Here is a 24,097-nt window from a genome sequence, read left to right on the forward strand (position 1 = left end):
CACTGCTTTGAAGGGAGAGAGTGGCCCCATGTACTGTCTTTTTGAATGCTCTGGACAGTGTGCATTAATTGTGCGCCTACAAGCCCACCATTACCGTGCCTTTGCTTTGTTCATTAGTGTTTGGTTATCCGCTAATGTCTGCGTATGCTTATTCGTGCTATCACCCCTGTCTCAAATTCAGTAAATACACAGGTGGAGTGTGAGGGAGTGTTTCTGGTGTGGAGCCCCAAGCTGTTTACTGGAGTTTTGGAGTGTTTTTTCTGTTTGCTGAACTGGGCGGAGCACCCCTACCACCACCACTAAATCCCTTTCCAGACGCAGAGCGTCGTGGAGTGTGAGGGAGTGTTTGTGGTGTTCGTGGTGGTTGTGGCTGGTTGGCTGGCATCATAGCAGCTGTCTAAAACTTACTGTCTTATGGAGCAGATAGCACAGAGTTCTGTAAACTCTGCAGAAGTTGCGGAAGTGCCGGAGACGAGTGAAATGGCTGCTGTACACGAGCACAGATGTGGCGATTGAACTCTGTGACGGAAGACGGTAAGAGACATAGCAGACTGGACTGTGAGGGGCGCAGCATGGACCTATGCGGCTCAGATCAAGTAATTGAGTTGCTTCCCCAAGTGACGAATGGCGCAGCAAAACAAAAAGGTAAAAATCAGCCCACACATCACAAATGGGTGACTTGATAGCTTATACAGCTGAGGCTGAGGAGTGCAAATGCAAGAGAGGGAGGGGGAGTGAAGAGGAAGAGGACCCGCACAGATCCTGCAATTCGTTAGAATTTAGATGCAGGGCGCTTGGTGGCACTGACCCCCCTTGCACCTCGCCGCTCCGGCCGTGGATACAGCAGGACGAAGCGGATCAACAACGTGCTGTTGAAAGGGACCAGGCAGAGAAAACGAGAGGCGAGCAACGGTCCCTGGAGAAAAGGCATTCTTACCTCGCAGTCTGGTCCCCCTTCGCCAAGATTTTTTTTGTGTAGAGAGAGCCTGCACGGAGTTCCCAGGCGTGACTCTTCCCTGTCTGAATCATGTCACAACCGTGGTGGTTCGGAAGCTGGTGGGGGCGTGAGGAGGAGGGGAAGCCCAGTGAGGGCGTTGTGATGAGAGCAAGTTGCCCAGATAACATCACAAAAAATCAACCACAAAGCCTAGCACACCAACATTTAGAAGAAAATAAAGGGACAAATGGGCCAACGGATGGAATAGGACAACTTGAAAATAAAAATGAAGGAAATTAAGCCACAAGGGGAGTACTAAGAGATGAGGTATTTTACCCTACCTGACTAAGACATGGAACGGTCTGTAGCCAGTAACAAAGGGAGAGAATGGCAGACAACCATTCCAACTAACTTAGATGTGCTGGCAGTGCCTGGAAATAGAAGAGATTCGCTAGCAGTGGCAGATCAACTCACAAAGGACCTTGCTGCAATGAATGGGAATTTAAACTCCCAAAAAATAGGTAGAAATGTCGGTGGTGGTAAACGGAAGCCAAATGTGGGGTGAACAAGGACTGAGAAAATTAAAAACGGGAACATCGGAGAACACGCGTGAAGGGGAGGTCAGAGAGGTGAGCAAAAGCTTCTCTGATGGAGAAAAACTACAAAAAAAGGAGGAGAGTGGAGTCAAGCCCGCAAACAGTGGCTTGCTCGCAAAAAAGAATCTCGCAAAGAAAATGGAAGACCTCTGTGGAGAGAATGTAGAAATAGGTTAGACAGGAAACCTTCCGATAGCTCAGTCTCTGGTGAATCCTCGGAAGAAATCTCAACTGACTCCTCTTTTGTTCAAAGGGATTTTCCAAAAGTTTGAAGATTGAGACAAAGACAGAAACCGAGACCTCTTACTCCCTTAGGAGTAGGAGAAAGTGAAACTGAGGAGAGTAGGGCTCAGAAAATGGGCAAAAAATGTTCTAAAGTCTTAAAACCGCAAATAATGTCCGTCATTGGAATCTATCTGGCTCCTCTAGTGAAATTATGAGTAATTTCACGAGACATACAAGGACCAAAACACAATGTTGACACTCTTGTTATCTAAAATGGTTAAGATGAAGATTGATATGAGAGTGTGGGAGCAGGATGGGGAAAAATGAGAAGCAAAAAAATGAGGACACAAATAAAACGATAAAGGAGCAACTAAGAAACAATGTTGAGGAAAAGAAGTTATTGGCAGAGCTTGCAAGAGAAGCTATGACTTTACTGAAACAAGCCCACAATAGGGAAGAGGCTAAAAAAGATGAAGATTATTCACTGAAAATATGCAATGAGAAAGGAGAAAAAATCTCATGTGCTTACGAATCGAAATGGGGAAGCTCCAATGGGCATAATAGAAGGAGCAAGGAAAATGGAGCCAGGTTAGAGGACCCGCCCGCAAAACAAGCAGCAAGTGACGGAAATAACAGCCAACAGGGTGGTGGATCTAACAATAGATCCCAAAAAAAAGAACTCAAAAGGAGCAAATAGCGATAACCCCTAGAGAAGACAAAAAGGTTGTTGAAGTACCAAACCAGGTAGCATCAAAAACTGATACTGAGGAAAAAGAAGTCCCCACAACTTCCAAGAAGGCCGAGGGGGTGGAAGAGGATTGCAATTATGGAGCCCGGAATACAGATGCCGTGGATAAAGACGAAGTTGCCACAACCTCAAAAAACACAGAGGGCTTGGAAGTGGACCCCAATATAGATACGAAGGGTGACGTTCCAGAAAAGATGAGTGAAATATATTGAATCTTGGAAAAGGGCAAGACGATTGACCAAATCCAAAAAACAAGCAGAGGGCCACATAATGTATAGTGCAAGAAAAAAACAAAAAACATGACACAAAATAAAAACAAAATGACAAGGGGTTCTTTTATGTTCCTGAGGAACCTAAAGGCGTTAAATGTAACAATTTGCACAGAGAAATCTGTAAACAAGGATGCGACGAAAGAAGTTGACAAGTATCCCAAAAATTCCAAAGAGATAAAATTGATTGGAGAGGACATTGATGGCACAGAAGCTAACGAAGAAGAAATAATAACGGCTGAGGACTTGCTTGACTTCTCAACTTACAAAAATGACGATGATTGTGACTCGGACCAAAGTGCCCCCAGTGAAAAGACAGGACTTAAGAAGGGTGACACTCTTAGAGTCCGAGGCCGAAGATAATCGACCTTCAGAAAAAAATGATAGTGAACCACGTAAAAGAGTCTGTATAGTCGAGTCACCCCTAAGGAGGGAACAAAAGGTTACCCAAAATTTGGGTGGAAGTGAAAATAAAGAAAAATTTCTGACAATTGAAAAAAAGGAGGTTGGAACAGGAAGATACTAACGAACGTCAAAAGCAAAATAACTCTGTACTAGATTTACATGATGATAAACGAAGGATTAACAAAGACCGTGAAATCCAAAATGGAAAAGGAGAGAACAAAATAACTCCGAGAAAATATAGGACTGTGAAGGTAAAGGGGGCACGTGCTAAGTTAAATGGAACAAGCTTAATGCTCGAAAGAAGTACCTCTAAAAACGACAGGTTGTTCCTAAATAGAAACAATGTGATGAAGTTCCCTCATTTAAAAGCAATGTCCTCGGATGATCTGAAAATTGTCAAATTCGTGGAAGAAGACATACTAGACAGAGTTCAAAACCACCTCCATTCTAAGATAATTAAGGACATTTTAATTGAAAGTAGAAGAGAGATGAACACCTTAGGTTTTGACATAAAAGAGGACAATTGGCCAGATAACACACACTGATGAAGAATACAGACGCAATACTAGAAAAGAAATTGACGAACCTACACTCGAGAGAGGGAATAGTGATGCGAAGAAGAAAAACCCAGAAAGCTCAATGAAAAGAGTAGTGGAAAAAACAAGAATCGGGAGGAAGAAAGAGTGGCAATAGAAGAAGAGTCCAAAAAAACGAATAAGGATTACATTTCATGGGAGCATCCAAGACACAGATCAGAAAAAGGCGGAAAAATCCCTGAAAGGAGTAGAGGACAAACACTCGTCCTGGCTGTCTGGCGCCCTGACTTCGTCAAGCCAAAGCTAATGTCAAAATACGGAAAAACGGAGGATAGAGGGCAGGTCTGGGAACACCAGAGGACACGTGCACCTATTCTCGGATTACTCGGAAACGTTCAGGAGCCTGGATATAATATGTTTGCACAAGACATGGTTGGTAGACCCTCCATATGTGGAATGGTCTGAGATGGCATTTAACCCGGCAATTACAAACAAAAAGGGCCGTCCAATGGCCGGCCTATTGACCCTAGTAAAACAAAATAGCGGCATGCGGATCAAAAAAGCATTGGACTTATATCGATCTCCTATATAGAGGAAAGTGGGAAGGTGAATTGCTGTCTTCACATACTCAACATATATTGGCAACACCAGAAAGCTGGAGAAACCTATCTGGATAAAATATGTGACATTCTTAATGAAATAAGAATATTGAACCCAAATGACAAGGTAATCGTCTGTGGTGATCTAAATATGGAACTGATATTTCAGAGTTGAAAAAGTCCAATTAAGAATGCCCAAGTGAAAAAGAAACGAGAACTAGCCAAACTATGGCTAGAAGAACTGAGACAGATAAATATGTTGAATGGAAATTTTCAGGGAGACATAACACAAAAAGAGATCAGGGAAAGAGGGTCACAAAAATCCATCTTGGATTACTTCTTTGTTTGCGAAACAGTGTAAAAAGAATGCTAAGCTTGGAGGTGAAAAGGACAAATGAAAGTGATCTCCACCTAGTCAAAGGCGTATGGGAAATGAAGAAACTAACAAATCCTAAAACGTAGACCGAGGCTATAGAAATCGAACCTGGCCTAAAAAGAGTGAGGCTGAATAAAAAAAAAATTGAGGAGCTCACAAAAATATTGAGAACACATGACCGAGCAAGTGACTATAAGGCTTATGACACTATTGCAGAAGTATTCTAAAAAATCTAGCGGAGGAGCTAAGCATGAATTCAAACATCACTCTTATGATCGAGTGCTAGTGCTGAGAAAGAGGGAATTGAGACAACAAATAAGAGCCCTCGGAGATCAGAACCAAATAGCAGCTAGAGAGATGAAAAAGAATTTAAAATCATGCTACAATAATTGGATTAGAGGTCATAAATATAACATGCAGCAACAAGACGCAGAAAAAATGCTGACCATGCTGGAAAGTAAAAACTTGAGAGAGTTCTGGACATTAATCAATAACGAAAGGAAGCCACAAGGGGCATTAATGACAAACATGGTCTCAGAACAACAATGGACAGAACACTACTCAAAACATTTTGAAAAGCAAGGATAAAAGATAAATGAAACAGGGAATACTCTTATTGGTTGGGATATTGACATTTCCAAAGAAGATATCTTGGAAACAATAAAAAATAAGTTTGAGAGCTTCTGGACCCGGTGGCATAACAACTGCAATGCTAAAGTAACATCCAAATGAGTGGGCAGAGCTATGTCAAACTCTATTTGAAAGAATTACAAAGGAAGCAACCATCCCAGCATCATGGAAATCTGCAATAATTGTACCAATTTTTAAGAAAGGTGAAAGATCAGACCCCAAAAACTACCGGCCTATTGCACCGCTTGATGTGATAGGAAAAGTATTTGTAACTCAAATACTATCACGGCTAACATGATGGATCACACAAGCAGGGACTTTTGATAGGCGACATACTGGTTTTGCAAAAGGAGTTGGCTGCGGCCTGAACCTATTAATAATAAAAATACTAAAGATGGAAGCCCCGAGAAAAGGAACAAAAGTCTATGCAGCATTCGTTGACTTAGCCCACACTTTCGATGGAGTGGACAGAGAGCTCCTATGGGAAAAGATTAATAAGTTAAGATGCCCCTTGAGCGTGATGCAGGCTATAAAAGAACTACATTCAGAGACAAATGTCAGAATTTGTCTGGATCAACGAGGAACCCTGACGCAAAGAATCAAAACCACCAGAGACGTAAAACAGGGATGCCCTTTGGGCTCTACTCTATTTAAACTTCTAATAGCAGATGTGGGAGAAACCCTGGAGAAAGTCCCGGCCTTTCCGCCAAAAATAAACGGGAATCAGATAAGTTGGCTAATATACGTCGATGACTTTGTCTTGCTGGATCTAACTCCAGTAGGTCTCAAGAGGAAATTAAGCACGCTTGCAAGCTATCTAAAGAATGGGCTGGAAATAAATGAAAAAAAAGCTGAGATTGTGCAGTTTTCTGACTTGAAAGGTCAAAAAAGTTCAAAGAAAAATCAACCAAGTTGGAGCCTGGGGAATGTGACACTTAAAAGAACATTACAAGTGAGATACGAAATGTAAAGCCTTGCCAGTCTAAGGGGCGGTGTTGCACAAGACATACGGAAAATTCTCATACCAACCAGTTTTAACTTTCTATAAAGTGAAAGTCATACTGGCCTTGATACATGGAGCTGAGGCGATGTTAGGATGTCCATACTTGAAAGTGCCTCAAAGCACACCAAACGTATGTTTAAAATATGAGCTATGCCTTTTGTCAATAAATGCCAGTCATATGGAATACTTTATCCATCTTTAGAAAGATCATAGAAACGGGCGGGGCTCCTCAATCTGAAATATTGAAACCAGCACAAAGGAGTAATCCTAATGAAGTTCTGGAGATATGGAAAATGAACTGCAAACTAATCCTGAAACAACGGTCAATGACGAAAGAGACGTTGGAAAAAAAATCCCAACGCAGTGAAAAAAAAAAACTGGTCGATGGACTGGATTGAAACGGTTGAACAGTGAGAAAAACACATGTGTATGAAAGATTACACATTCGGAAGTAAGGCGCAGAATGAGCTACCAAGGTACCTAAAAAAAAAAAAAAAAATCCTGTGTCCAACAAAAAGACAGATCTTTCCAAAATTAAGGCTAAACTTATACCACATGATGGAGATCAAAAATATGAGGAAAAAGCAGAATGAAAATCCAACTGTCACTTCTGTAAGAATGAAACCGAGACACTAAAACATCTCTTGATTGCATGCCCGTGCCTGAGATCAAAGAACAAAAGTTCTGGGAAGCGAACTAAAAAAATTCTTAACCTACAGTGTGGAAGAATGGTTTTGATTGATTTTTATTTCTATCGCGCTTGTACACAAGTGTTTCAGAGCGCGACAAGGCAAGGTAGGGGAAAAGGGGAGAACAAAACAGCGATCTTACTAGGCCCAGTGACATTGAGAACGGGCAAGTACATGGGAGAGGGGGAGGGGGAAAAGTGCATGGAAGGGGGAGAAGTGGAAAGTGCGAAGCAGAGGAGAAACAGATACAAATAAATAATAAAGGCAACAAGCAGTGGTAATGCAGAATTTGCAAGTGCTAGGTTTAAGGCAGCAGACATGGTAGGCCTGATAAGTGCAGGAAGAAAAAGGGGAGGCTGTATGGGTACAGATGCAGACCGCAGTGCGGGAGGATGGCAGGGTGAGCAGGTACCTGGGCCCGAAGGACAGAGGGTGGCCAGGTGCACGGTGCCAAGAAAGAACAGATCAGCAGGGGAGAGGGGAAGCGAAGGCAGAAGAAAAGAAGGGCTTGAGGTGCTTCCGGAACCGGAGATGGTTTCCTTCAAGTTTTAGAGTGGCAGGGAGGCTGTTCCAGAGGGAGGCCCCAGCCAAAGACAGATCTACCCCCAGCTTGTTTCTTTGAAAATCGACTGACCCTGAGGGAGTTGGAGGTAGAAGAGCTCGAGGGGGGAGGTATTTGGAGGGATAGCTGAAGGTATTTTGGACCCAGGCCCCAGAAAGCCTTGTGGACAATGCAGAGGGTTTTGAATTTAATCGTTGCATCCACTGGGAGCCAGTGGAGAGATTTCAGAGCTGGAGAGATACAATCCCAGGGTTTGAGGCCAAGGGCAAGTCTTGCAGTCCTGTTCTGGATTAGTTGCAAGAGGGCGGAAAGTAGAGGCAGGTAAATTTAGAAAGAGGCTGTTACAATAGTCCAAGCTAGAGAGAACCAGAGCTTGGAATACCATGAGCTTCTGGGGGAAGGAGAGGAAAGGCAGAAAACCTCTGAGGAGGTGCAGTCGGAAATTTGACTTTTTAGAGACCTCGGAGATGTGGGCGAAGAAGGAAATGGTGGAGTCAAAGATGACCCCGAGGATCTTAGCCTCGCAGGTGGGGGGTAGGAGGAGGACCAAGGGAGGCGGGCCAGAGAGTGAGGGGAAAGGATGGTGAAGGTGTGCCAATGAGGAGGATCTCAGTCTTGCTGGCATTCAGACAAAGATCATTGGTGGCACACCACTTTTGAATGGCAGTTAGGCAATCATAGATGAGAGAGGGAGAGGAGGTGGCAGAGGGCAGACTGAAAATGATTTGAGTGTTGTCAGCGTAGCCCTGGAAATTTGAACAGAAAGTGGCAATGCAGTTGGCGAGAGTTGCCAGGTATTGGTTGAAAAGCCAGGGTGAGAGGTTAGACCCCGGGGAACACCACAGGTAGAGAGGAAGATGGATGAAAGGAATGACCCAAGTTGGACCTTGGAGGGATGATATGAGAGGAAAGAGGTCAGCCAGGCCAGAGCCTGATCAGTGATACCAAGGTTTTCATGGAGACAGTTGAGCAGGATGGTATGGTTGACCGTGTCGAAGGCAGAAGAGAGATCGAGGAGGATGAGGACAGAGGGGAATGTTGGTCAAGGTTGGAGAGCAGATCTTCATGGATGTTCAGGAGAGCAGTTTCCGTGCTTCTGGCAGCTCTGAAACCAGACTGGTGGTCATGGCGACAGCCAACACAATTGGAATGAAGGTTAAACTGAGAGATGGCCAACTTTTTCAGGAGTTTGCCAAGAAAGGGATTAATGGAAATTGGGCGATAGTTAGCTTGACAAGAAGGATCAGCTGTGGGATCCTTGAGAAGAGGATGCACAAAGGAGTGCTTCAGAAGGGAGGGGAAGGATCCCGAGGCAAAGGGGTGGTTGCAAAAATCAACAAGGGCCGGAGCAAGGGTGTCAATGTTGTCCTTGATGGTTTTAGAGGAACACGGATGAACCTGTTTTGACGAGGCTTTCATAGATTGGACTTGGCTAGCAACCTCGTCAGGGGTGAAAAGAGGAAAGGACAAGGATGGTGGGAGGATGGCTAAAGGAGGGTCAGCAAACGCAGATGGAGAGGGGAGAGGCGGCGTGTGGGTGGAGAGGGTGGACAGGATGTCCTGGGTCTTTTAAATGAAGTGAGAAGCAAGGGCATTTCAAAGAGCCTGGGAGGCAACAGGAGGGGTAGAGACTGCAGCAGGGTTGGCCAGCTCCTTGCAGATTTTAAAGAGTTCGGCTGAGTTGTTAGATGCCGCAGAGACACAAGCTTGAATGTGGACTCTCTTGGTAGGGCAGAGAGTCGGTATTGCCTTTGTAGCAGGCGACAGGTCAGTTTGTCAGAGGATGAACAGAAAGTCCTCCATTTCCTCTCAGCTGCCCTACACTTACGTTTAAGTGTAGCTAGGTCAGAGTCATACCAGGAATTGCACTTGGCTTTGGACTTCAAACAGACCCTCATGACAGGGGCAAGAGCATTAAGCGTATCGGAAATTGAAGAGTAGAGCAGAGACAAGGCTGTGTCAGGATGTGAGACAGCCAAAGGTGGAGGGGAGGAGAGAAAGTGGCGGCAAAAGCCTCAATTGACACACTTCATGGGCCGGATGTCCAAGAAGGTAGGTGGCAGTGTTGGGGTAGGCTTGGCTTGGGGGGAAGAGAGGATGAGATGAGATGAGAGGAGGGAGTGATCGCTCCAGGAGAGAGAGGAGTGGTTAGAGGGGGAGGTCAGAGGAGATAAAGACATTGTGTGTGTGCGCCCTGCAAAGTGAGTCGGGTCAGAGGGGAGGATGGACAGGGAGAGGGAGTCGCAGAGGTCATGGAAGAGTACAAAGGAGGAGCAAGGAGAGTCTAAATGTATATTTAGGTCACCGAGGAGGAGGAGTTGAGTGGTAGAGGTAAGGAGGGAGGAGGAGAGGTCTGCCCACTAAGAGAGAAATGAGGTGATTTGACCAGGAAGCCGGTAGATGGTAACCACAGTAAAAGAATGGGTAGGCGAGAAAGAAAGCCTACAGACAATGTATTCAAAAGAGGAGTAGGTCTGAGTGGGAATGATAGAGGCAGGAATCCACTCAGGAAAGATCAGGGCTACCCCCCACCGGACCGGGAGGATCTGGGTGCTGAGAGGATCTTGTAGCCATCAGGGAGGAGAGTGTCCAAGCTCGTGACAGAGCTGGCCGTGAACAATGTCTCAGTAAGACCAAGGACATCAAGGTCTAGTTCTTCAAGGAGGTGGCAGATGTCAGAGTGTTAGGGAGAATTCTCTTATAAGGCTAATTTCTCAAACCTAGTGAGTCCCCCAGCAGCTTTGCTGGATTTTTGGGGTTTGTTTTTTTTCTCCTGCTAAGAGTGAGACTCTCTTCCTCCCACTCTTAGGCATGATTTGAGCTGTCTTTGACTTTTGGTGTGCTTATGGGCTATGGGGTCTTTTACTCCATAGGGTATCTGTTTTTTTGTGTATGTTAAACAGCAGTGACCCCCAAACATAGACTCCATACCCCGGGACTGACTACTGTCTCCCAGGGTATGTAAAGTCACCATTGACTTTACTAGTCCAAAATTGTGAACAGAACCAGTATAAACCATCATATTGTGGAAGTACTGGAAGGGCTTTATTCGATTGTCCCTGGGTCTGTTTGCAAGGGGGCACTGTCCAGTCCCCCCTTGTCGAGTTTCTGGCTGGTGGCAGTGGTTACCACGCAAAATATTCCACTGGAATATTTCCTATGGGATTTTCCCATTGATTTTAAACGCACCACTTTTTGGTGCAATGTTAAAGATACCGCCGGTTTATTTATTTAATATTAAATCACCAGTTGGGTCTTTTTGCCAGAACTCTTTTCTAAAATGGCATTCGTGTCCGTCTCTGTAACTCCAACCAAGGTCGGGCCCTTTGTTCCACTTTTTGGCGGGCTTCTCCACAGAAGCCCTCCAACTGGTGCCACTCTGTCTGGGTTCCACAGGATGTGTGGGTGGGGGAATTGGCACCCTGGACTGCGTTGCCTTAGCAACCCAAGTCGCACTCTATTCTGATTGGGCCAGTGGTGAGCCACCCGGCTCACCACTTAGCATGTTTGAGTGACAGCTAGGCTGTTGAATGGGGGTTTTTCTGCATAAAAACAGGGCTTTTTGGGACTGGAATTTCAGAAGTCGCCACAGAACCTAAGAAATCCGAAGAGGGGAGAAGCTGAGCCATCTGCAACGACGACACCACCGGTGGAGCACTGCTGCAACAACCTCACCACTTTCCCGACAACAAGAGAAGAACTTCTGCTGAAAGAGTCTTCTTCCTCTGAGCTGGTGGGATCAACCAGTTCGCCATTTCGCTTTCCAGGACGTCTCTTGGTGGAATCGCCCCTGCCAAGCACCCCGGCGGCCGGATAGCCAACCTTGACCACTGTGACCACTGTGACCGCGAATACCAAGAGCGCACCTTTTAACCGATGAACTCTGCGGCTGGTTTCTTCCCTGGGCAGTGCAACGACTCCAAGTTTCCTCCTCGACGAGATCCTCTCTTCCCCTGGTCGAAACCACAAACTGCACCCGCTGCCAGGAACAACTGCCACCGCTGGAGCTTCCTCGACTACTGTGTTCCACTTGGCCTCCCTTTCTACGGATTGCTAAAGGTGACCCTTAAATATTTGGCTTTCCAACTGGGTTGGCCCCCAGACCTTCTAACTTTACCTTTTGAACCAACCCAACCTCTTTTGAACATTTCTACAATGCATGCATGAATGCATTTCTCAACTGTGTGATCTTGGGCACATTTCACCTTGCTCCATTTAAAGTGGGCCTTGCCTATGAACTTTGGCTTTACAGTAGACTGTGCCTTCACTAACTTGTTTTGGTTGCATAAAAGTGTTGGGAACTGTTTTATTTTTATGACCTGCCTTTTTCTCTCCCTTTTACTTAATTATTGGAGTGCCATCTAAGTTACGCGCTCACCTCTGTGTTGACAAAAAGTGGTGTTTTGACTTAGACTTGTCTAGTAATTGCTAAGGGGGTGGGTATACTTTTCTGATTGTGTTGGAACTTGCTTTTGATTTATAGTGCTAGTGTATTTTCTAAAGTGTGTGGTAAATAAATAATTATATACTTTTGATAACAAGCTCTGGTTAGTGTTTTGCTTGCTCTACTGTGTTTTTAGCCCTATTGTGTATCCTCTGTATACTACCTGACTCTTCTTGAGAGAAGTCGGACTGATCAGCCACAGGTACCAGGTAAAGCTGGGTTGTACAGACTGCTACCAATTGGGTTTACTGCTTACTCCTGTAGTCTTAATCTTTTTGCAGTGTTCCCCAAGGGAACTGCACAGGATTCTGCCTAACACAGGAGTGTTTGACGGCAGAGCAAGAGTTGAGTGGCAATATGAAGAAGGGTGCCAGCCTTACAGACCTTCCGGAGAGGGGTACAGGTCAGAGGTACGCCCTGCGGAGGAGAAAGAACCCTAGGAGGGGCAGAGAAGGAGGATGAGAGAGAGGGCAAGGTAGCCAAGGGGGGAGAGGAGGGGACGGCAGGAGATGAGAGGAAATTGATGAGGTGAGGGAAGCACCTATCAAAGAGTAGATTGGAATGAGGGCCTTGGACCATGACAATGCCATTTAGGTAGACATTAATGATGACTTTAGTGGAGTCGAAGGAAGACATGAGAACTTCCCAGCCAGTGGCACCATTAATGGGAGAGGAGGAGATGGGGCAGAGCACATATGGGGAGTCCATAAATCTGGCAAAGGAATGACAGAGGATGTCAGTAAGGATCTGCCTGGCGGAAGCATTGGAGTAGGTGTCGGTGAGAGGAAGACCAGGGTTAGAGGCCAAGATATCCTTTTTGAACTTCTTCCTACCATACTTCGTGAGAAGGGAAGGATAGTCCATGGAGAAGCAGTTGGAAAAGATAGGAGAAACAGAAAGCGCCATTGGGGTGGAAGTAAGGAGAGGATGGAGATACTTTGGGGGGCGGGGGGGGAGGTTAAGGCAGTTAGGTGTGGGACAAAAGAGAGTGGCGAGTTCACTGGGCTGGAAAGTTACAGAGAAGAAACAGTATACAAGCAAAATACAGAGAATTTTGCAATGGGCAGCAAGATTGACTTTTTAGAACAAAGCAAAAACAACAAGATTTGACTTTTTCAATCTTGGAATTGGATGTTAGCGAAGGGTTTTAGGAAGCACTGCGCAGCAGGATGACAACATGGGAGTGACGAGCAGAAAGAACAGTGATAGTCAAAGGCAGTAGGAGTGAGTCCATAAGGAGGGAACTAACCCATAGTTCTGGAGGTGGCAAAGTCAAGGCAGTCCGGATTTCTTAGAGGAGTGAGGTGGCAGCATCATTGTGTTTAAGGTGCAGAGAGGACTCCAATTAGCGTTCCGGAATCGGACAGGGAGCAGACGGGGGCCTTGGAAGTTGGCCTTTGCTGATGGGGCCAGCTGAAGCCTGCCGGTACCTGATTGGATGGAAGAAAACACTCAGCAACCAATGGGAGTGCAGCACAGGGAGAGGTGGTTCAGCACAGCCTGCCTACACAACAAAAAAAAAAACCACGGTGGCCATCTTGGAATATCCAAAAACAAATAAGCAGCAATAGTAGGAAAACACTTGTGCTTTCACAAAAGCAAGGCCGCTCCAGGTATTAAAAAGAAGGGGAAGATGAGAAATTAACTGTTGGTCTAACCTTCTTCTTAGTGGAATTGGGCCTAAAATTGAAAGAACTTGAGAAATAACAGTGGAGGAAGTAAATGTTGAGCTTTTTTATAAAGTTTGTAAAAAAAACTAATAAAAACATTTTTTTTAAAGTGTCTGTAGTCATATAGAGATGCCAGTCAATTGGAGGTACAAAAGAAACGCCTACAACAATTCTGCTCAGTTGGGCGGCAATCTGTGGGCTAGCGATGTCTTACCCATGTTGACCAGGGCCACAATGCAGCCCCAGAATGCATCAGGACAGGTTATGTAAGAGAGATCAAGAGGGAGATTGGTCATGGGCAGATATTCCAGTGGTGAAACAGTGGGCACAACCATATCAGGGTAATGTGTAGGAGGGTGCATCTGAAGGAAGCAGGGATCTTGGCTTGGGAAATGCAGACTTACAATTGGAAATGTGCTTGGAAATTCTACATTGCATCTGTCTTTCAATCGTGAACAGCTGGGTAAATTGAAGCTTGCGTGTTTCTCATGTAGCCCATTGCATTAAATGAATGCCTTAACCCCACCCGTAAACGGAAAACAAAATCTTAATTAGAAAATGAGATATACTAAGTACAAAGTTTCTTACAGGGATGCAACCAGTTTGGGTTATACCTTCAGTTTTTAGGTGGGCTCATTGCTGATAACAGAATGTTTCTCCACCTTTTGTTATTTGGTAGCAGGTTGAAAAGCAAAGCAGTGATATTTGAGTGTTGCCCAGAGCAATACCATTGGCTACGATTTTTTCAGAATCTTCATTACATTGCTCATTTGTTCTGCAGAAGTCCACCCAAAAAGGGATGTCTAAGCCCAGATGTGGATCCAGAGCTTTTTGTATGAGTCCCAAGCTACATCTCACTGATGATGCCCTGTGAGGCTGAAACCTGTATGGAGTTGCTGCTCTTCTCATTCAAAGGGGATGTAACCTAGCATATCGAGTTGGACCCCATCCCTCTCTGTAACACCTCAGTTTTCTCTAGCCTTTCACAATAATTATAGGGAAATCAAAGTGCTGTCTTTTCAGCATAATCCCTCCCATTGTGCTCTATAGTTTACCTGCCCAACCCACTGCTCCTCAGCCCCTTTCGCTCTGGCATTGTGAAGTCGAAATGGATCAGTCCACCTTGGTATGTTCCCCAGCATTGGAGATTTCATAGCACACTCTGAATATTTTCATTTGTGCGGCTAGGAATCCTTGGTATTAATATAGCAAAAAGAAGAGTTTTAATATATAACCTATTGCCCTCCTTTGGGTCCTTTTCGACTGTGACCAACGATGGCTAGTGCTTTAAGCTCCACCCCTAGTGGCCATCTCCAGATTTGTACAGCACATTGTGTTTTTCTATCCGTTTTCTTTCGCCGGTACGGTAAGGTTTTTGCAAATTTCTTGTGCGTTCTGCAGGATAACCTTTCAGCATTAATACCTTTTTTCATTCTGTCGGTTGTTAGGCCTATTTCTTAAATTCTACCATTGACTTTATAAAACTTTACCTTGGGCAATACAGAGACTCCAACTCTTATTACAAGGCTGTACACCACCTATTAGGGTAGAGTAACAGGGGAAAAGATGGGTTCTAGATATTGAACACTCCTGTGCTGAGCTCTGTTTAGGTTTTGCTGTTTTTTTACTGTTCCGTGCAAGGTCACAGGTTGGAAGCGTTTAACCCAGCACCCCTTGTAGGGTAAATGCACAAAGTCCTGGTTACCTTGCAACTGTAGGTTTTGTGTTGAACCTTATAAATAAGATTTCCATGCTGGTTGCTGTGTTTTAGTGTATTTCTTTTATTGTCCATAGTGTAGACACATAGTCTAAATGGTGGCCAGCCGACACTGTGTCCTGTATGAAGACTGAATCAGCCTACGAAAACCTACCACAATTCCACTTGAACAAACTGCCCAACAACATCCTTTGAATTCTCTGGGGCAACTACCTTTAGACCTACACCTTTATACCTGCCTTGAGAAGGACCCTCTGGGGTCGAAACACGCGTCGGCTGACCACCATTTAGACTATTTGTCTACACTACGGACAATAAAAGAAACACACCCTAAAACACAGCAACCAGCGTGAAAATCTTCTTATTTATAAGGTTCAACATAACACAAAACCTAAATTCAACTATTAAGGTAGCATTGACCAAGAAGCCAGGCTTAATTTAGGAGGGAGAGAGGGCTGTAGATAGGTACAAAGACCCCTGTAGCATGCATTTAGGCCAACGAAACACTGATGCACTGTAAACAAAAAGTCTTTTTATATATACACAGGCAGAGAGGAAAGCACTATTATCATTCATAAACACAATTCTAAAAACCAACACTATACGTATGGTTTGCAAACCAAAGTATAAACCTTATTTAGACTACCGGTATGCAGTTCAAGGTGAGTGCAGTTTAGAATGGCATTAAGCTATTAAAGGGGAGTAAAAACCATATTAGTAGACTTCAAGGTAAGCAGACCCTATTGATAATAACCTACAGTGTTTTTCAGTTTCAAGAATAATCTAGTGATACTAACAATGGCCATTTGCAGAAGTTATTCTGTTTCAGGAATAATACAATTATAGTACTACCTGAAAGGTAACCACTTTGTAACACATATTAGTTGTTTACCGCCTTCCTCGACCTGACCCCCTTTTTGTTTATGGATTTAGTGGCAGATCTCCATTTTTAATAGTCTCGCTTGTTAATTTTTCAGCGATTAATCGTGTCATATGAACGTTTAGCCCAGTTTTTTGACAGTATGGGGGACTTTGGATTCACTCAGCTAGTTCATGAGCCAACTCATCAGCGGGTTAATACTCTTGATCTTGTTTTCTCTACAACATCGCAAGTGGCGGTTTATCCTTTTTAGACCATATGGTCTGATCACTTTGTGCCTTTTACCGTCATAGCACAGGTGGCCTGACCTGAACCTGCTTAGCCGGAGGTTCATAAACGTCATTGGCATTCGGTGAGCAAGGGTGATACTGTTTTACATCTCATAGAACAGTGTGGTAGTGTCAAGACTGACATATCTACCTTTGCACGAGCATGAACTCTGTGCTGGTGAGCTTGCTCCTATCCGTTTGGTTAAACTCATAAACCTCTAACGCAAACCTGGTTCTCAGAAGATCTTAACGCCTTGCGTCTTAAGTGTCGACAAGCCGAGCGTAAATTGCGCCTGGGCCATCTTCATAGTGATAGGCAGGCATTTTGAGCTGTCTCCATGGCGTATCTGTTAGGACAGTTTTTCTAAAGTCCAACTTAGGGCTTCATAAAAACCATATCTGAGGCAGTACAAAACGCTGCTCTTGGTGTAAGGCTGTACCACCTGAGAACATTCAGTAGCATAGACAGAGCAACCAGGCTTCTCCACTGAGGTAGAGTGTGCTGTAGGAAGGCACCAATACATTGTTGCATGCATATGGTTCAAAGAAACACTGATAGACCAATTATTGTAAAAATAATGATTTATTTTAAATACAGTAGGCAAAGATAAACCTCGGGGAAGTAAGTACTATTCACCAATCATATAAACACAATTATAAAAACAAACTCAATACTTATGGTATACAAACTAAAGTATAACCTTATTTAGATGACCCTACTCAGGCAAGGTGAGTCAAACCTATAACACATTCAGAATGGCATTAGGCTATACTTGGGGAGTAAAACCACAGTTAGGTACTTTTAGATTACAATAAGTAATTAAAGGGCAGTAGACCCTATGGGTCCCAATATACAGTGTTATTCAATTATAAATACTTAATTAGATCAACAGTGTTAAATCTCTCTTGCAACATATGTAACTTTCTTTTATCAATAATTGATAGTTACACACCAATGTTACTTTTTGGAGGAGGGGAAGAGTGGGAGAAGGGCGGGACCTCTATGGCCAAGACCAGTTTTATGACATTTACATGATCTAGTCGCCAGAACACCAGGACCAGCCGGTAGCAGATTGGCCTATTGACAATTAACTCCAGTACAATTAACTGCTACTAAAGGCGGCACAGCAGCGTTTTAATAACGACACTCAGGAGGCACAGGTCAGTGGAAAATACTGTGGGGTACAAAAGGTCTGTCACCCAGTTTATGCCACTCCTGCAGTCTGTACAACTGTAAGCAACCCTCTTAAAAATGCCAGTGGAGCCAAAGATGTTATTCGGCAAGGCCGTAGAAGACGCCCTCCAGAGTGTCTGTGTAGGCAGGAAGTGAGGGAGGAATCCAAAACTCTGCAGCCCTTTGTCTTCCAGCCTGAGTGCAAGATTCCATTTCAACCTGGGGGGCTGCCTGTCCTGAAAGGATTGCCAACACTCCACCCTCCATCCCCCCCTCACCCTCCCAAGTTTGAATGTTGCAAGGCTGTTTGATTGACTGGGTTCCTGCATAAGTCTGATCCTGGAAACTGAAGAGGTACTCAAACCGAAGAGGAAGATGAATTTGCGGCTGAAACGATTTCCAGCGACTGGAGAGCCTGCTGTGTAACCATAGCCTGCTCTAGCCCTTCCTTCCAAATCGACCCGGGGGACTCCTAAAATGACGACCCAATGGGGGTGCTGTTGCGCAGCTTGCCAAGATGGCCGCTGCCTGAAAAGCTCCAGCAACGATCAACATGCATCCTGATTTAATATCCTATCACCCTTGTCCCCGTCTCTCAGGCACAACGGGGAAGTGTTTGTTAACCTTCCTGGGGAGGCTGCTGTTGGTGCGCCAGTGAGATTTTCCCCCTCGGAGGCTGTGGCTGAGGGGAGTGGAGCTGCGGCCTCAGGCGGAGGTGTGTGGGGGAAGGGGCGTTTTCCCAGCTACGGCGGGCCGCGGTGACGGGTGCTGACCCGTGTGTTGGAAGGCGGCTGGAGCGAGCCTCGGAGAGGCGGTGGGGAGCTCGGCGGCATAAAGGACAGCTATAGCAGCAGTGCCGGTGAGGAGCGCACAGGGGCTACTGCGGATAAGACCTGGGAGAGCCCCATCTGCTCCGGCCCCGCCTGCTGGCAGATACTGATTGCTGCTTGCGTGGAGGGCGGCGGCGCGACCAGCGTTGCTCCCCTGGACAGCGGTGGACAGTGGAACGCCTCCACGGGCGGAGAGTTGTTGGATGTGGGCTTTCCATACGCAGTGGAGCTCTGCAACTTGGCACTGGAGTGCCGTGGCATCACATAGCGTGGAACGGCTCCCCAGAATATTCAATGTCTTCTAGAGGGCTGGTGGGGGGGCACCCATAATTGATTTGGAGCGGAGAAGGAAGGCTGAGGGGGGGGGGGCGCTGCGGGCTGCCACATGGCATGGACGGACAACTGGCGGTGGGCCACTGAGTTGGTTGCTGGTGGCGGGGTTGGCACCCATATAGCGACCTCTGTTGGAAAGGGATCAACTGCCCAAAGAATAGGGGCAGGCCCGAGTGGGTGCTCTGTTACCAATTTGGTGTAATTCTTGGACAGCAGGAAGAGCAGAGCAGAATAAATTTGGAGTTCCAGTGGGAGGACCGGAGAGTGGTGGACATTCTTGTTTGGGACAGAGGAGGCGCAGTGTTCACGCCTTATGGCATACACTAGTCACGCAGCGTGAGTATGCTTAGGCACAGCCCCAACAAGGTGATTGTCCGGATACAGGAACAACAGTGAGAGTCGGGATTATGGGGGCTGCCTGCTAGACCCTACACAGGAGATATGGGCAATCAGAAGAAACAGGCAAGGATAGACAAGTTCGCCTGCGCAGACCAGGCCCAGGCCCCAACTGCCACTCTGCAGACGCCAACTCCTGAACAGGTGGATATGGCCGCCCTGAATCAAACCCTGCTGGCACTTAAGGGGAGGATGGACATGCTCGGGGTCATGATAGACGCCCTCACTTGTAAAGTGGATATCTTTGCAGTGCAGGTTGAGAAACTATGCGGACGTATGGAGGAGGCAGAGCAGAGAATTGGGACCACGGAAGATAATGTTGCGGCCCTCCAGCGCAAGGTCTCCAGTCTACAACAAGCAGTGAAAAATATTGCGGCCAAGAATGAGGATTTGGGGCGGCGCTCGAGGAGGAACAATATTGGGGTTCCGGAATCTATAAATATTGATATGGAGAAATGTGTGGAACTGTTGCTGGATATACTTGATAACCCCTCGCTGCCCAGTATGTATATGGTGGAGCGGGCTCACCGTTCATTAGCAACTAGATCGCCCCCGGGCGCCTCGGAATGCCCCATCATTGCGAGGATCTTTTGGTACTGCGATAGAGACGCTATATTACGAGCAGCCCAAGAGAAGGGGGAGCTGCGTTGGGAGGGTTCCACTATACGGCTGTTCCCAGACTTTAGGCCCGCAGTCCAGGATCAAAGAAAGTCCTTCCAAGTGGCCAAGAGTATCCTGAAGCGTAAGGAAATAAAGTATTCAATGATGTACCCGGCCAAGTTGCGAGTGCGGCATAATGAGTCGGTGGTATTTTTTACTGCACCGGATGCTGCGGAACAATTTGCGAGAAACCTGCCGGAGCCTAAGGGGTCGCAGGGGCACCCGGCCTGACATGGAATTGATATCCTGTAGTATGGGAACTGCATATGTGTGGGGAGGTTATTGAGTGACATAACTTGGAGTGGTGGGGGACGCGAGGGTGGTGTGTTATACACGAGTTGTTGCCATAATGAGCGCTTGGGTTGTCCTCAGAGCCCCAGTTACTGTAGATACTGTGGTGTAAGCCAAGTTTGGTTGGAGAGGTAGCCGGTAGGTTCTTGTTTCTGGCATGGGTGGGACGGGGTGGGGTTGGGGAAAGGGGGCGTCTTGTTGCGGGTTAATTGTTATGTTGGCTTGGGGGAGTGACTCCAACTTTGTACCAGATGGATACTATGATTTGTAGGTATGTATCGTCCGGTCGGGATGATGTGCTTGCAGGGGCTAACCATCTAGAAGGGGTTAATCATGAGGTTAACCAGGTACTGGTTAGACGCCTGAGGAAAGTAATTGGTGAAGGGGATGCTGTATCCAGGTTGATTGTCATTAGCACGGGAAAGAGTGGTTTGCTTCCTATATATTGGGTGTATGGCTCTACCCTCCACAGGTAGTTGTCCCGGAAAGAGTGTGGCGATGATGTCCTGGAACATTCACAATCTAACCAACCAGAAGAAGACAAGGTTAATAGCCAATTACTGTAGGAATCATGGGGTGAATATTTTGTGTCTTCAGGAGACTCATCTTGCTAGAGGCATCGCTCCTCCCAGCTTGGCGGGGTGGGGCTCTCATAGGTACTCCTCGTCCTATTCTTCTTACTCCAGGGGAGTTGCCACATATATACAGAGGTTGCTACAGTACAGACTTCATGATCAGATACTGGATGAGGAGGGCAGATTTTTAATACTGGCAGGGGAAGTTTTTGGGATTGAAGCTCCTGGTTGTAAATGTGTATGCCCCAAACCTGGATTTTCCAGAGTTTTTTCATACATGTGCAAGCCATCTCTATAAATTTCCTGGGTATGAAACTATATGGGCCAGGTGACTTTAATGTGGCACTTACATTGGATATGGATAGAGCCATGTCGATGCAGCGGAGCCTGCCACATGCGGCTAGAGCATGGAATAGTATTGCATTGACCCATGACTTCCACGAAGTATGGCGCAAGTTTCATCCCACAGATAATGAGATCATATTTTATTCGGGCGTACATGGGAGCTCGTCTAGAATAGATGTGATGACTTCTGGCCCCATGCTGGGCGCAGCCACTGAAGCCCGTATCCTACCCCAAACCTTCTCTGACCACTCTCCAGTGGTGGTCAGGTTCAACTTCACGTCACGGTCACCCAATTTATTGCGTTTGTGATCTGGGGATTCTAGTGGGGGTGGTGGTGAGAGAGCTTGTTTTGGAGGAATTCTGGGCCTTTCTTGTGTATTGCGTGGTGGGTATTGCACATGGCTTTAGAGGTCTGTCGGCTGATGGGTAGCCAGTGGAGTGTCCTAAGTGCGGGCGAGATGCGTTCTCTGGGGGACAGTGCAGGGAGGAGCCTTGCTGCAGAGTTTTGTTCCCTTTGGAGCTTTCTCAGTTGGTATGTAGGCGTGCCTAGGTAATGGAAGTTCGAGTAGTCTAGGTGCGAAGGGATAATGGCCATGGTTGCGGAAACTGGTAGGAGAGATAATGAAATATTTGCTTGAGGCTGCAGGGGTGGAAGGTTCAGCATTTGGAGACTCTATTGATTGGACAGGAGACGGTCAGGTCTGAGCTAAAGGTGCATCCTAGGTTTTTGACTGAGGTGGATGCAGTGGGGGTGGGTCCTAATGAATGCAGCCAAGAGTTAGGTTGTGGAAGGACAGCTGGTTTGCCGCAGATTAGGATTTTGTTTTTCCTCGGGTTGAGGAGCAGGTGATTGTTCGTCATCCGGAGGTCACCGTCTGAGGGCAGGTTTTGAGGTCTGGGTGGGTCGAGGAGAGGAAGTTGGTAATCTTGTGGCTGATCTAGGTCTGGGTGTTGTCAGCATAGTTGTAACAGGGGCGACTGTGGGAATGGATGAGTTTGGGGCGAAAATTAGATGTTGAAAAGGAGCGGGTAGAGGGAGGCTCGTTTGGGGACTCCCAGCAGAACTGTGCGGGGAGCAGAGGAGAAAGGATGGAGAAAGAGACATTTTGGGAACGGTTGAAGATGAGCGATCAGAGGGCGGAGTCCTTTATGGCAAGGTCAAAGACTGGACTGAGGATGGAGTGGTTAATCGGGTTTCGGACAAAATGACGAAATAAAAAATACTGAATGTGTAATTTGGCTAAATTTCGGCGGTTCGAAAAATCTGACGGCGGCAAAGTTCAACCAAATCACGCATTTGGTGCTGGGAGATCCAGGGATGTCCCCTGCAGCCATCCCAAACAAAATACTGCAGAGGTGTCCCCTGCTCACTATACTATGAGCAGGGGTGTCCCCGCAGCTGTCCCGCAGTCCCCTCTCCCCCCCCAGAAAGAGACTGCATAGGCTGCGGGACGCTCACTATACTATTCAGTATAGTGAGCGGGCGTTGCGGGGGACACCTCTGCAGCTGACACGTCAAAAAAAAGAAAAAAAATGGAAAGGACCCTACAGCGCCGGTTCCCGATCACAGAAGTGAAAGGGACCAGGTATCGCAGGGACCAAGGTGAGACGCAATGCAAGGTAAGTAGGGTGGGGTGTGGGTAGGGGTTTGGGTAACTCGCTAATGTTCAGAGGAGAAAAGACCGAAGATTATTTAGAAAAAATAATCTGTCTTTTCTCCCTCAAACATTTCTGTGTCGGCAAATGAACGCCAAATCGTTAATCGTGTTGAAGTCTGCTTGAGAGGTCAAGGAGGATTAGAGCAGTGCAGTCCTCAAGCTGCTGTTCTTCTCTGGTCGTCCCAGATAGAGATCAGGGAGGATTCAGTTCCATGGAGGGGTCGGAAACCAGACTGGGCAGGATCAAGAAGGCCATGCTCCTTGGTGAAGAGGCTGAGTTGGGAGTAGTCTGTGTGCACTGTTGGGACAGTTTTTCTGAAATCCAACTAAAGCCTTAATAAAACCATTCCCACTGAGCCAGTACAAGACTCCACTTTTAGTATAAGCCTGTACCACCTGAGTTCAGGGTAGCGTAGACCGCACAGACAGGATTATTTTAGGAAGGAGAGAGGGCTGTAGAATCAGTACAAATGAAATTATAATACAAATGGTCCAAAGAAACACTGAAACACTATGGGGGTCATTAGGAGGTTGGAGGTAGTGAAAAAATGATGCCGGTAAAGGATTAACGGCATCGCATACCGTTAATAACGGTGCCTCTAATAGCGTCAAGGGCGCGGGCATGCAGCCCATCATGCTGGCAATACCGGAATGCCGCTAAGGGGAGGACATCACAAGTCAGGCAGACATGCAAATACCGGCATCATGAAGGCGCTAATGGGGCATACCGGCATGCCAGTAATACCGGCATTGTGAACCAACCGTAAAATGCTATGTGCAGTGTTCCCAACTGCCACAGGTGCACACAATCAGCACAGGTGGAGGCAATGGAGTCTGGGCCAGCACAAAAGGAGCACACCCACACACCACACCCCTTCCCACACCAAAATGATTGCACTAGTAGTAGCAATACTGGGGATGGAGGACATGCTTGCATTGCTACAACAGCAACAGCAGGCACCACAGAGGAGAAGCAGGAGGAGGAGGGTGAGACAGGCCCAGGATGCCCCACCAGTGCAGCCAGTGGTACCACGTAGGCAGCCCCCAATCCGTTGCATCAGAGCCAGTCCATTCAACCTAACCCCTGAGCAGATCCACACCCTGTACTGTCTGGACCGGGACACCATCACCACCATCGTGGACATGATACACAACACCATTGTCAGCCTGATTGAAATACGCACCGCCATCCCCCCTCTACTGAAGGTAGTGTCGGTGCTCCACTTCCTTGCCACAGGCACCTACCAGCACACAGTGGGGCACATGCATGGTATATCACA

The 24,097-nt window shown here is 46.4% G+C and overlaps 1 protein-coding gene across 1 annotated transcript in view; it reads left to right on the forward strand.

Annotated features, from left to right (window-relative positions):
- The window catches only part of LOC138526300 (E3 SUMO-protein ligase RanBP2-like), a 1,418,318-nt gene that overhangs the window by 1,041,392 nt on the left and 352,829 nt on the right, over window positions 1–24,097 (forward strand). The window lies entirely within an intron of this gene.

Source organism: Ambystoma mexicanum, chromosome 7p (genome assembly GCF_040938575.1).
Source record: "Ambystoma mexicanum isolate Mex_15411 chromosome 7p, UKY_AmexF1_1, whole genome shotgun sequence".
In the NCBI taxonomy this organism is placed as follows: Eukaryota; Metazoa; Chordata; class Amphibia; order Caudata; family Ambystomatidae; genus Ambystoma; species Ambystoma mexicanum.